Source organism: Schistocerca americana, chromosome 7 (assembly GCF_021461395.2).
Source record: "Schistocerca americana isolate TAMUIC-IGC-003095 chromosome 7, iqSchAmer2.1, whole genome shotgun sequence".
Classification (NCBI taxonomy): Eukaryota; Metazoa; Arthropoda; class Insecta; order Orthoptera; family Acrididae; genus Schistocerca; species Schistocerca americana.
The window spans coordinates 587,366,775-587,378,927 of NC_060125.1; the positions used below are offsets into that span (position 1 = coordinate 587,366,775).

At 43.0% G+C, this 12,153-nt stretch overlaps 1 protein-coding gene across 1 annotated transcript in view; it reads right to left on the minus strand.

Annotated features, from left to right (window-relative positions):
- Positions 1 to 12,153, minus strand: part of LOC124623107 (carbonic anhydrase-related protein 10-like) — a 191,352-nt gene that overhangs the window by 139,269 nt on the left and 39,930 nt on the right. The window lies entirely within an intron of this gene.

Below are 12,153 nucleotides of genomic sequence, written 5' to 3' on the forward strand. Positions count from 1 at the left end.
TATAATGGGTTGCGATATTAAGATGGAGCTATTAGTGTTTCCACGGTTTATGTACATGTAGGATTTCGTAACAGATGTAAGTTTTCGTATGAGTGTCATGTGTCATGATGAATGTAACGTAAAATTTCAAAAATACTTGAGTAGACGTAATAGTGGTCCCTGTCGTCTTAATATTTCCTCAGTGCATAAATAAGCTAAAACGCAGCTGACACTTGCGCCCAGCGTCGCCGGCACCTGTGTGCGTATGAAGGCCAGCCTTAATCCGAAGCAGTGCGGGATCACCGCACGGTTAGGGGCACCTTGTCACAGTTCGCGTGGCTCCCCGCGTCGGACGTTCGAGTCCTCCCTCGGGCGTTGGTGTGTGTGTTGTACTTAGCGTAAGTTAGCTTAAGTTAAATCAAGTAGAGTGTAAGCTTAGGGACGGATGAGCTCAACAGATTGGTCCCATAGTGCTTACCACAAATTTCCAATTTTTCCTTGTTCCGAGCTCGGATGGTGAAGATCCATCGAATGAACTGACAATGTGATTGGAAGTCCCCTTAACGCCCACCGTCGCTTCCGGGCTGAACATCAGGACGTGTGGGAGCCTTCCGACGAAGGGGAGTGTCACACCGTGACGTACAGGGCGTGTACGTAAGGGACTGTGATACGTACGTGGAGTCAGTGGACAAATGACTGACGCGTGGGTAGAGAACCACGTACTACATCAACTAGAATGAGATTAGGATTACCATCCTGCCGACAAGTAGTTGTTGGGTAAATGCATTGGCTGTGAAGCTGAGAGACGACCAAAGGCAAAGATGCACTTCCGCGATAAAAAAGTTTACTAATCTCAAAGATAGTTCTTAATTTGAGGAAAACATCTCTGAAAATTTACGTCTCAAACACAGTACTGTATGGAAGTGAATCATTAATGTAAGAAAACCGGAAAAGAAGCGAATCTAAGCGTTTCAGATGTGATATTATTCTGGCTAGTGGCATGTCCGTGTCTTCGTACGGAGATTTTCTGATGTCATTGTTCCCTGCCTTCAACCTCTTTCTTCATCCTGCTTTATCTCCTTCCAACTTTCGTATCATACAGATCTTGAGTTTTCCTTCTTCCTCTCCTATAGTTATTTGCTCTTCCCTTCGATGGCGTCGTGTATAAGTCCCTCGTGCATAAGTACGTGTCCTATGCAGTTGGCCTTCCTCCGAAGACTTCTATTCAGAACAGTTTTCTTCACTCCTGCTCTTCTCAGTTCTTCGTCGTTTGCCACCCGATCTGTCCGCTTCATCTTCTCCATTCTTCTCCAGCACCACATTTCAAAACTTTCCAGGAATTTTTCCTCCAATTTTCTCGGCGTCTCTGCTCCGTACAGTGCAATGCTTCAGATACAGCACTTCACCAGTTTCTTCCTTAATTCCAGGCTCAACTTGTTCGTCAGCAAAATCCTTTTCTTACTGAGTGCGGCTTTGGCCATGGTGTTCCTGGCTTGAATTTAATTTGTGCAGTGGGCATCCATTGTCAGCAAGCTTCCCAAGGACTTGAACGGAATCGCATTTTCCAGTTCTCGATTGTCGGCATTCTTTGAAGGTTTCTCTCATTTTGATATCCGCGTCACTTTTGACTTTTGCTTCTTGATGTTTATTAACGTGCCATATTTTCTCCCTGTTTCTACCAACCAGTTTATCATTTGCTGCAGTTGTCTTTGATTTTTGACGATATCTATCAGGTCGTCTGCATTCTTTATAATGCTCATAAGTCGCCCTCCTATTCTGAAGTAATCTCATTCTTTGAAGGCTTCCCTAGCCAACCATTCTCCATACAGGTTGAAGAGAATCGATGATAGACAATATCCTTGTTTAACTCCTTCCTTTCGGAGCTCTGTTTGTTTCTCTGTAGCTCAGACGTACTTTTACTTTTTGTTCGAGATACAATATGAGGATTTGTCTCCGGTCAGTGCAGTTGATTTCTATCTCCTTAAGAATGTTCATCAATTTTGTCCAGTTCACTCTGTCGAAGGCCTTTTACCAGTCCATAACACAGGCACAAACTTCTTCTTTAACAGCCAAAACTATCTCGAAAAAATTATCACCATGCCGATGGCGTGTCTGCTTCCTTTCCCTTTGCAAACTCTTTCCTCTCCTATTATATCTCTAATTTTGTGTTCCTGCCGTCTGTTGAGTATCTTACAATGGTCTTCGCCACATGTAGGATCAGGCTAATTGTTCTCAAATAAATAGTTTTTCGGCTTCTTGTTTCTTCTCAAGAGCAACCATTGTGACGTCCAAAACGTCCTTAGGCCATTCTTCAGTTTCGTTGATTTTGTTAATGAGTTGCGTCAGCGCTTTCAGACCTCCGCTTCCGATTTGTTTTAGCGTTGCGTCATCGTCTCTTCTAGCTTTCCTCTCCGTCACGTCCTTAATCGCGTACTATGCCACCGTTGTCAGAATCCTATGGCTCTTTCTCTCTTCGTCCATAGCCTCCTCCGTCCCTGTTTCGATGTTCCTTATCGTAGGTTTCTTTTAAGTATTCTTCCCATATCTGCAGTGCTTCCTCTGGTTCAGTAACCTTTTATCCACTAGAGTCTTCTGTTCCGAAGGTCCTAACACCTTTGTTCTCGTTCCCTTCCACCTCCTTCATTTTATGGTACATGAGGTCGTACCTTCCTCTTGTTTGTAGTCCCTCAATTTCGTCACACATTTCTTCTGTGTACTTTTTCTTCTCTTTGCCTGTTTATCTCCTGAGTGTGTTGTTAAGTCTTTCGTATCCTTCTTCATTAATATATTTACACATCCTCTTTTCCTCCATCTTCTCTAGCATTTCATTGGTGATCCAGGGTTTTCCCGCTCTCTTTGCTTCCCTCCCAGCTTCTCCTTTCAAAGTATTCAACAAAAACAGTTTAACATTTCGCCACTGTACTTCGGCATTACATTTTCACCTCTCACTTGACAAAATTTTACCTTGGAGCATTCTCCTACTGCCTCATTGCTGTCTTAGTTTTTCCATGTCCCACCTATACTTTCTGCTCCCACGCCACCGGATCTTCTTCAGCCGTGCACTGATGTCTGCAACCAAGACGTTGTGATCCGAGTCGACTCGGCAACGTCATAGTCTTGGCTTCATTCACGCTGCCCCTGTATACCGCTAATTGGACTGACAAATTAAAAAAAGAACAAGTGCTCCGCATAATCGCCGAGGAGAGAAATATGAGAACACTGACTGGTACAGGGCAGTAGGCGATGCATTAAGACACCAGAGAATGGCTGCCACAGTACAAGTTGTAGCCATACAGGAAACAAAATGTTGTGGAATATATCGAGGAAATTGTCAAGAACGTTGGATGTAAGTGACACTCCGAAATCGTAGCAGCGCGCATTAAAACAATCAGAAGACTAATAAAACAAACTGTGAGGACACAAACTGTGTCGTGCCTGGGCCACTTAATTTCCTGCAAAAGTCAATGTTCTGGGTTGTAAGCCTGGCCTGGCATATAGCTTAAACGTGCCAGGAAGTTTCAAACGAGCCGTCAACCAACGAAGAGAAATCTATTTAGGTACACCAGGATAGACCAAAATGGAAACGTGTGCAAGGCTTTGAGCCTTCCCCCTCCAGATTGCCGGTCCACATACCACAGTCGACAAAGTGGATTATTTATCATCACTCAGAAAAGTAACAAAAATCGTTGCATTTGTCAAAAGCGAGTTCAACGTGAGGTAGGCAGTCATCCAGTGGGCGCGATTGCGGTTTCCAAATAAAGACATAACAGTGAAAAAAAATGGCTCTGAGCACTATGGGACTTAACATCTGTGGTCATCAGTCCCCTAGAACTTAGAACTACTTAAACCATCACACACATCCATGCCCGAGGCAGGATTCGAACCTGCGACCGTAGCAGTCGCTCGGTTCCGGACTGAGCGCCTAGAACCGCTAGACCACCGCGGCCGGCAACAGTGACAAAAGATACATCAACTCTGTGACAAACTCGCGGTGACAATAGAAATAGCTGGAAGGTTTGTGACGGATTTATAAAAAGTAATCATAACATCATTTGCTACACAATTACAAACGCAGATAGTGGCTTAGACGCTGTCATCCAACCATAGCGCTTATACTCTTACAGTCTACGAATAAGGAACTTTTAAATTCAGAACTGAAGAATGCAACTGTCTATAATATTATTGGGAATGAGGAACTGTGACATAAGCTGAATTCGCTAACAGCTAAAATATCATCTTATGAATTGAATGACTAAATGGCTGAGAGAGATCCGAGAAAAGCACATACATCATGATTACAAGACACGCCATGGCAGAACATCCACCTGCAACAATGTTCTGGAATCAGTCAGGACATTAGCCTCAGGGAGGACCAGGAAAAATTTCCTGAGACCCTCACAGCCATCTCCCCATCTCGACACCTTCGGTGGCTCAGCAGAGTTGCGCCTGTGAATCCTGAGTGGCACATCAGCGCTTTGGGGGTTAACAGTCCAGATAAATGAGAAATACAGCAGGGTTCTGATACTAAGTACAGTAGTGTAGTGTAATGTAGCGCTGTGTAATGTAGTGTTATATAGCAGTGTATGGTTCAAATGGCTCTGAGAACTGCCGGCCGAAGTGGCCGTGCGGTTAAAGCCGCTGCAGTCTGGAACCGCAAGACCGCTACGGTCGCAGGTTCGAATCCTGCCTCGGGCATGGATGTTTGTGATGTCCTTAGGATAGTTAGGCTTAACTAGTTCTAAGTTCTAGGGGACTAATGACCTCAGCAGTTGAGTCCCATAGTGCTCAGAGCCCTATGAACCATATATGTATATATATATGCTCAGAGCACTATGTGACTTAACTTCTGACGTCATCAGTTCCCTAGAACTTAGAACTACTTAAACCTAACTAGCCTGAGGACATCAAACACATCCATGCCCGAGGCAGGATTCGAACCTGGGACCGTAGCGGCCGCGCGGTTCCAGACTGTAGCGCCTAGCACCGCTCGGCCACTCCGGCCGGCTATAGCAGTGTATTCCAGTATTATAAATTACAAAATATCTGATCACCAACGTTAAATAGTGAAATAGACCAGAAGTGTATGCCTCCTGGGTTCTGGATGAACAGATATCAGTGTTCCAAGTGTCTAAATGGTAGTATGTTGATATTTTTAGTTATTATTATTTTTTTCTTTTTTATGTAGATATTCTATGAAGACTTTCGCATCTTCTGGTCTCTCCCTACAATCCCCACCCCTCACTCCCCGCCCGCCGCACTCTTCTCCAATATTAAATTGGTGATCCCTTGGTATCTCTGCATGTGTCCTATCAACTGATCCCTCCTTTTAGTGAATGTGTGCCACAAATTTCTGCTCTCCCCAATTCCATTCAGTATTTGCCAATGAGTACATGATCTAATTTTCAGCATCTTTCTGTCGCACATCATTTTGAAAGCTTCTATTCTCTTTTCGCCTAAACTGTTTATCGTCCATGTTTCACTTCAATACGTGGCTACACTACAGAAAAATTACTTCCGAAAAGGCATCCTAACACTTAAACCTATATTTGATGTTAAAAAATGTCTCTTTTTCAGAAATGCTTTTCTTGCATTGCCAATCTACGTTTTGTATTGTATCGTGTCTACTTCGGCTGGCATCAGTTATTTTGTTGTCGAAATAACAAAACTTATCTGCTACTGTAAGAGTCTCGTTTCCTAATCCCATTCCCTGAGCCTCGCCTGATTTAATTCGACACATTCCATTATCCTTGTTATGCTTTTGCTGATGTTCGTGTTGTATCCTCCTTTTAAGACATTGTCCGTTCCGTTCAACTGCTTTTCAAAGTCAGCAGAATTGCAATGTTATTGGAAAACCTCAACGATTTTATTTCTTCTCCCTGAATTTTAATTCCAAATCCAAATATTTCATTTGTTTTCTTTACTGTTCGTTCGTTGTAGGTATTTAATAACGTTTGGGTTGGGCTACAACCCTACCTCACTCCCTTTCCAACGACTGCCTTCCTGTCACACCCCTTCACTTTTATAACTGCCGTCTGGTTTCTGTACATTAGTAACCCATTTCAAATCATGTTAAGGTATTAAGTTCTTCATTCATGCCGAGTGAAGTGAAAAATTCGGTCTTTTCTTTTATATAGATAATAGGCTAGAAGAAAATAGCAAACAAACAAAGTAAATAAAATGTCTCGAGCGCAAGTCAAGGAATCCACTATCAGTGACTGATATGAGAACGAATAGCGAGTACTGTGAAGTGGTGATCTCTTTCAAATGTGGTTCGAACCCGGATATGAAGTGAGCTGCTTTAACAGGGAAGTTGGGAGTCAAATTATTCGTAGTCGAAGTCTGAGGTCACTGTGGGCGAAGAAGAGCTCACATCGTCCGTAATCACGACAATGCTAACAGCACCATATTTTTGTTGTTATGGCGTGTAACCGTATGCTTCACAGGCATATGCGACATGGTGTTGTAGCCATTGCAGAGCGGCACTCTTCTGAGACAAATACATGGAGCTAGTGGTGGAACAGACGGAACCCGTCTTGATGATATTTCGGAGAGACTTTCTAAATTCGGCATTTGCTTATAACCGAGCGAAACCTCCCAAAAATCTTGATCCAAACTGAAAAATTTGAGCTTAAGTTAATTTATTTCTGGTACTATATGTCCCGGGAAAAAAAACCGTTGGAAGACCAAATCATTCGTGAGTATCCGTTGAAGTATGTAAGTCAGTATAGTTTACGACTTTCTCGACGTGTGCAGTGTAACAAGTCTCGTACGGCGTTGGTACCATTCACATGCTGCTTTATAAGGCGTGGTCCATCTAGTAATCGGCAAAACTGCCCCATAGTTTCTATGTTGCTTGTTAACAGCGCTAACATTTTGCTCACAATTTTTCCATTGCGAATTGATCTTAGAAATATTCAGCAACGAGACTCATGGTCAGTTTTGATTAGACAAGCCAAAGTCTTTGAGTTACCTCTCGGTGACGACACAAGCGTTTGTGCATCTTGAGCAAACTTCCACTCACGTTAACCAAAGAGGGCCGCGCAAGAGTCGAACAGAAGACGCAGTTGGAGAGATTCGAATATGCACGCATTCCCCACATTCCTGTTTCTGTTCTGGAGTCGGCGCTAGGCGTTTTGGAAATCTTTAATGTTGGGGGTTTTGGACGATATTTTTTCAGTTACATTGTCATAGTGGTTAACAGACGACATGCACGTCATTTCAGTCGTGTCATAGAAATATTCTTACATTTATTTTACAATCATTCCTCGTACAGAACTTGTCGTGAACTGTAGCATAAAGTAGTATCCATAAGCGTTGGTTCACAAAAGCTCGTCGCATGCCTCTCGTCTTTCGTTAACTGGAAACTGATTTAAGAGCTCGACTACTGCCTGTTCAGTTCACTGCATTTCGTATTCAATGTTATTCAACCTCTCAGAGATAATGAACGGTTTATCGTCTTTCTAGAAGCAATAGCTGATGATCATGTTATTTCGTGGCATTACTTGAACTTCGATTCATGCTACATGTATTGAGAAGCAATGTAGTTTTCGTGATCAGTCTTCGCAGTTTTGGGAAAAATATATCAGCTATATTCAACACTCCTGTTCTTTTGGTCAGCCTGCGTTATCCATTTGTTACTGACCATAAAATAACTAAATCGTGGAATGCCGCTCTCTTGTGTAATCTTCTTGCTACAGTGTTAATCAAGGTATGTCAGTGTGCGAATAGTCAAATAATTCAGTCGCACGTGTCTATTTCAGGACATTAATTGTAAATATCCTACAATGTATATGTGTGATTTACAGAGGCAGAAAGGTAAATTGTTGGACGACGTTATGGAATACAGATGACTGTAAAACACTGTGAACTGCGTTTCTTTCTATAATTGTGATTTATCTCTAGGAATATACACTGGTGTTCAAAATTAAAGCAACAAACCGTTATTTCTCGTCTAATTTACGATATACTCACACAAACTGTCAACAGATTTCTGTACGATCGTGTTCTGCACGGAAGATGGCGTTCCGGTCAACGGACAACAACACCATTGATGACGTCAGAGCACCTAACAAAAGTGTAGAGTTTGCCGGGTAGTCCAACATTCGCAATCGCTGTGTGCACAGCCATAGACGGTGCAGCATGACTCATAGAAGACGCCTACAGGACTCTCTGTAGTGGAGGGCCATAGCAAGAATGGAAACATGACAGTCACAAACAGATGTGGCCCGATGGCTTAATGTGAATCGTTCTGTTGTTTTCTCGGATGTGCAGACAGTTTATAGAGACGACGTGTGACATTTTACAAAGACCATGTGTGACAGTTTATTGAGAGCACGTGTGTCATCAGAAAGAGAGGACCGGTATTGGACAGTAAGGGCACGACACCACCGCCCTAGTACTGTACGCTGAGTGGCATCTGACCTGGCAGCATCCATTGAACGTGTTGTATGAAGGCAGACGGCGTACAGAGGGCTTCGGCAGAGATGCCTTTATTGTAGGAGACCTGCTGTATGTGTACCTCTGACGCTTCAAAGAAGGGAGTGGAGCCGTCCACATGTGACCTGGGCAGTCGAACGGTGGGCCAATGTTCTTTTCACAGATGAGTACCGTCTTAATCTGGAGAATTATTCACTACCTATCCGTATCTGAAGGGGACATGGACACGATCTCGGAAGGAAGCCGATATCGAGGGGGGTCCCTAATGGTGTGAGCAGTGGTTATGTTGACCACTCCAAAACCATTTCATGAAATAGTACGGTGGAGTTGTAACGCCGGAAATGCATATCCTCCTATTTCCATCTATTGTACTATAATTTGTTTTCCTTATTTTTGCTACCTGAATATATGATATTTCTGTGTCTTTACATATTGTAATTGTTTTACTATTTGTATATATATATTTATGCATTTATGTCGATGTATAATTGGTTTGTTGTGTAAAGATTATTTGTATTTTACGCTGGGTCTTGCCTAGGGAAAACTGCTATCGAACGAGTACATCGATGGGTCGTGTGAAGAATCAAAGTGTGTAGGATCTTTGGTAGTGTTAACTCTGCCGCGTGGAGTGCGGGCAGAGAGGGGGTCTGGCTGGAGTAGCGAGTGGAGCAGGTGTGTTGTGTGTAGCTCCCGCGAGTTGCCGCGCTTTCGGGGTTTGGCAGCATGTAATTGCGCTCGACTTGCGATAATAGTTTCTGACATGGTGTCGCGGACGGGAAGCATTAGCTGGCGCACATCAAGAGCCCGTTACGTCTGGTGACCGTGTTGGGAAGAAGGCGCGCCAACATCCAGCTTCTGCAACAGCGACGGCCGACAATGAGTGACTGTCGCCACCTCCTCGATCGACGGCTTCAAACCTTCAATCAACCAACAAGGAAGACTGGAAGCACGTAAAGTTTTAGAACTGTATGGCAGACCTAAGCTTTTCAAATTGTTCCATTTGCCTCGCAAAATTACAGCAACTTAGCATGAACCTTTGTTGCTCATTGTCCCAATTGCATTACCAAGCAGGGTCCCTTCCTTTTCCGAAATCGACCCGAGTGTCGTTGAAATTCAGATGCCAGCATTAAAGTACAATCATTCCATTTCACTGCTTTAATTTCAAAGTTCAGTTTAAGTATTCATAGCTGGCTACAATATTTAGATTACGCAAGCACAAATTAAGAGCGCGAGTTTAGTTACCGTATTTTAGCTTACCTGTGACTGCAGCTCAGCTTGATACGTACTAAATCTTACTATTGTTAATTGTTCAGAATCATTTAATTCAAGTTCAAAGCTAAATCTCTTATTTCTAAATTGCGTAGATTCAAGTAGCTTTTGAAATGATTGTTGAGGTAGTCCAAGACTAACCGTATTTTACTGAATTTCGATGTGCTTAAAAAAGAAAGCTTCTTATTAATTTCAGTCACTAAATTAACTTTCAGTTTTCCGGTTTTATTAATTCTTTTGATAAATTAAGTCAGAGTGCAGAGAAAGTTATTACTTCAGACAAACTTTCAGTTTTCACATTACACGTGTCAACCTTCAGTTGCCACGCTTCTAGTGCTAATTATATGTGTAATTACCTTTCTTTTTCAGTTACTATAGTAATTGTCCTTAGGACTGGCGACCGTAATTTCCCCCAAATCTCAAATATCTAATTACCGCTAGTTAATTGTTAACGTAACGGCCGCACATTTACTTTCTTCATTAACTTTACCCCTTTTCAAAATTAATTTCTACCAGTTTCATTTGAATTTTTCCATTCATTTAGATGTAACTCTTTCCTCCCTCTTTACCGACAGGTTAACTTCGGTGACGATTGCTTTTTCCCAAATTTCCATTAGGTACACGCGGTTTAATTTTTCACTGTCATTAAGGTCGATAAGTGAGGGGGAGGTTAGAGAGTCGGCAAGGTTTAACTGCTGTCAGGTATCGTGACGAGATTTTGGGACCTCATATGGAGTTGTTCCGATGTGCTGTGGACCCAGACTTCGTATTAAACGACGCTAATGCTAGACCTCATAGAGCACGGGTAATTGATGTTTCCTTGGAAGCAGAAGAATTTGCACGCATGGTGTAGCCTATTCGCTCTCCCGATTTGAATCCCATAGAGCATGTCTGGCATGTCCTCGGGACACGAGTTTCATCACGTCAGCACCCAGCAACCACTCTTCAAGACTTGCGAGCAGCTCTCCAGGAAGCATGGGCGCTATAGCCTCAACATGAGACTGATGACGTCATTCACAGCAGACTCCGACGTCGTCAGGCCTGTATTGCTGTCAGAGGTGGCCACACTACGTACTGAGCACATTAATCAGTCGTCGCAATGTATGTGTAAATCGGTTAAGCTACAGTTGTTTACGTTGTGTATTCTTTTCAATTTTTTTCTATTTCACTCTCACCTGTTTGTGGCGCAATAACCGCACCCTTGCAAAATTTTCGATTGTTGCTTTAATTTTGGACACCAGTGTACGATCGCGAGACTTCCCCATTTCCAATAGTTTAGGCAGACTGTGCTTATGAAATAGGTGGTCATTTTATTAGTTTTACGAAATATTTGAATAATTATTTACGGATATAGATGGAATAATTACCTATACGACGAATCATCCTTATGGCACTGTTTCTGGCTGTGCGCCAAACGTATACGGACTGGATCAATTTTCGGATGAGTTGATGAGTTCTTACCCAATATTTGATGCTGAAATACAGAGCTATGCTTATTTATCTGCCAGTGCGCATCTTTAAGTAGTGTTGTGTTTTCAGTTTGGTTACTTTTTCGTAAATATCCAAATGATACAGGGATCGTGATTAAGAGATCAGGCCTTTTCTTAGTACTCATGATAATAGAATATTTCACATCACGGAACACACACTTAATAAGGGGTTTACTGCTACGGTATCTGTTGAGCCGGCTGGTGTGTCCGAGCGGTTCTAGGCGCTTCAGTCTAGAACCGCGCGATCGCTACGGTCGCAGTTTCGAATCAGGCCACGGGCATGGATGTGTGTGATGTCCTTAGGTTAGTTAGGTTTAAGTAGTTCTAAGTTCTAGGGGACTGATGGCCTCAGATGTTATGTCCCATAGTGCTCAGCACCGTTTAAACCATTTTGATATCTGTTGATGATGTGTTTACGAGCTGGCGCATCCACTTCCATACCATTGGGTGACAAGTGTCTGAATGATTTAATTTCTGAATCGATGCTTTCTCGGGATACAAGATTGTAACACTGGAGAACTGAGATAAGTGTGCACCGGCCAGTGCCGTCTGCTGAGAGCTAGACTGGTAGCGTGCGTGCCGTTCTGTGATCTTCCTTTATCCAGCAATCGCGAACCCTGACACTGAACACATACACCCGACTGCCGTCGCTGGCGTTTCGAGTGCTGACAGAGGCCAACTTGTTCTTACTCTACAGTGACAGCCACATACTTGTGAGACTCAGTCAGCCTACGTTACCGAGCTCCTTAGCTGACTAATGTCTGACTTATCCGCCTGCAGGGTCTTTGAAGGCAACATGCAGTCTACATTACTACTTTTTCAGATTACAACTATTCAGGCAACTCGAAATATTACACTTCACCAGGACAGTTAGGACAAAGCCAGAAATGGCATGTTGTCTGCACACGTTGTTTGGCCCCTTCATCTCATTTTTTTATGCAGGTACTGTGAATTACATGCCAACAGCAATATGCTGCGG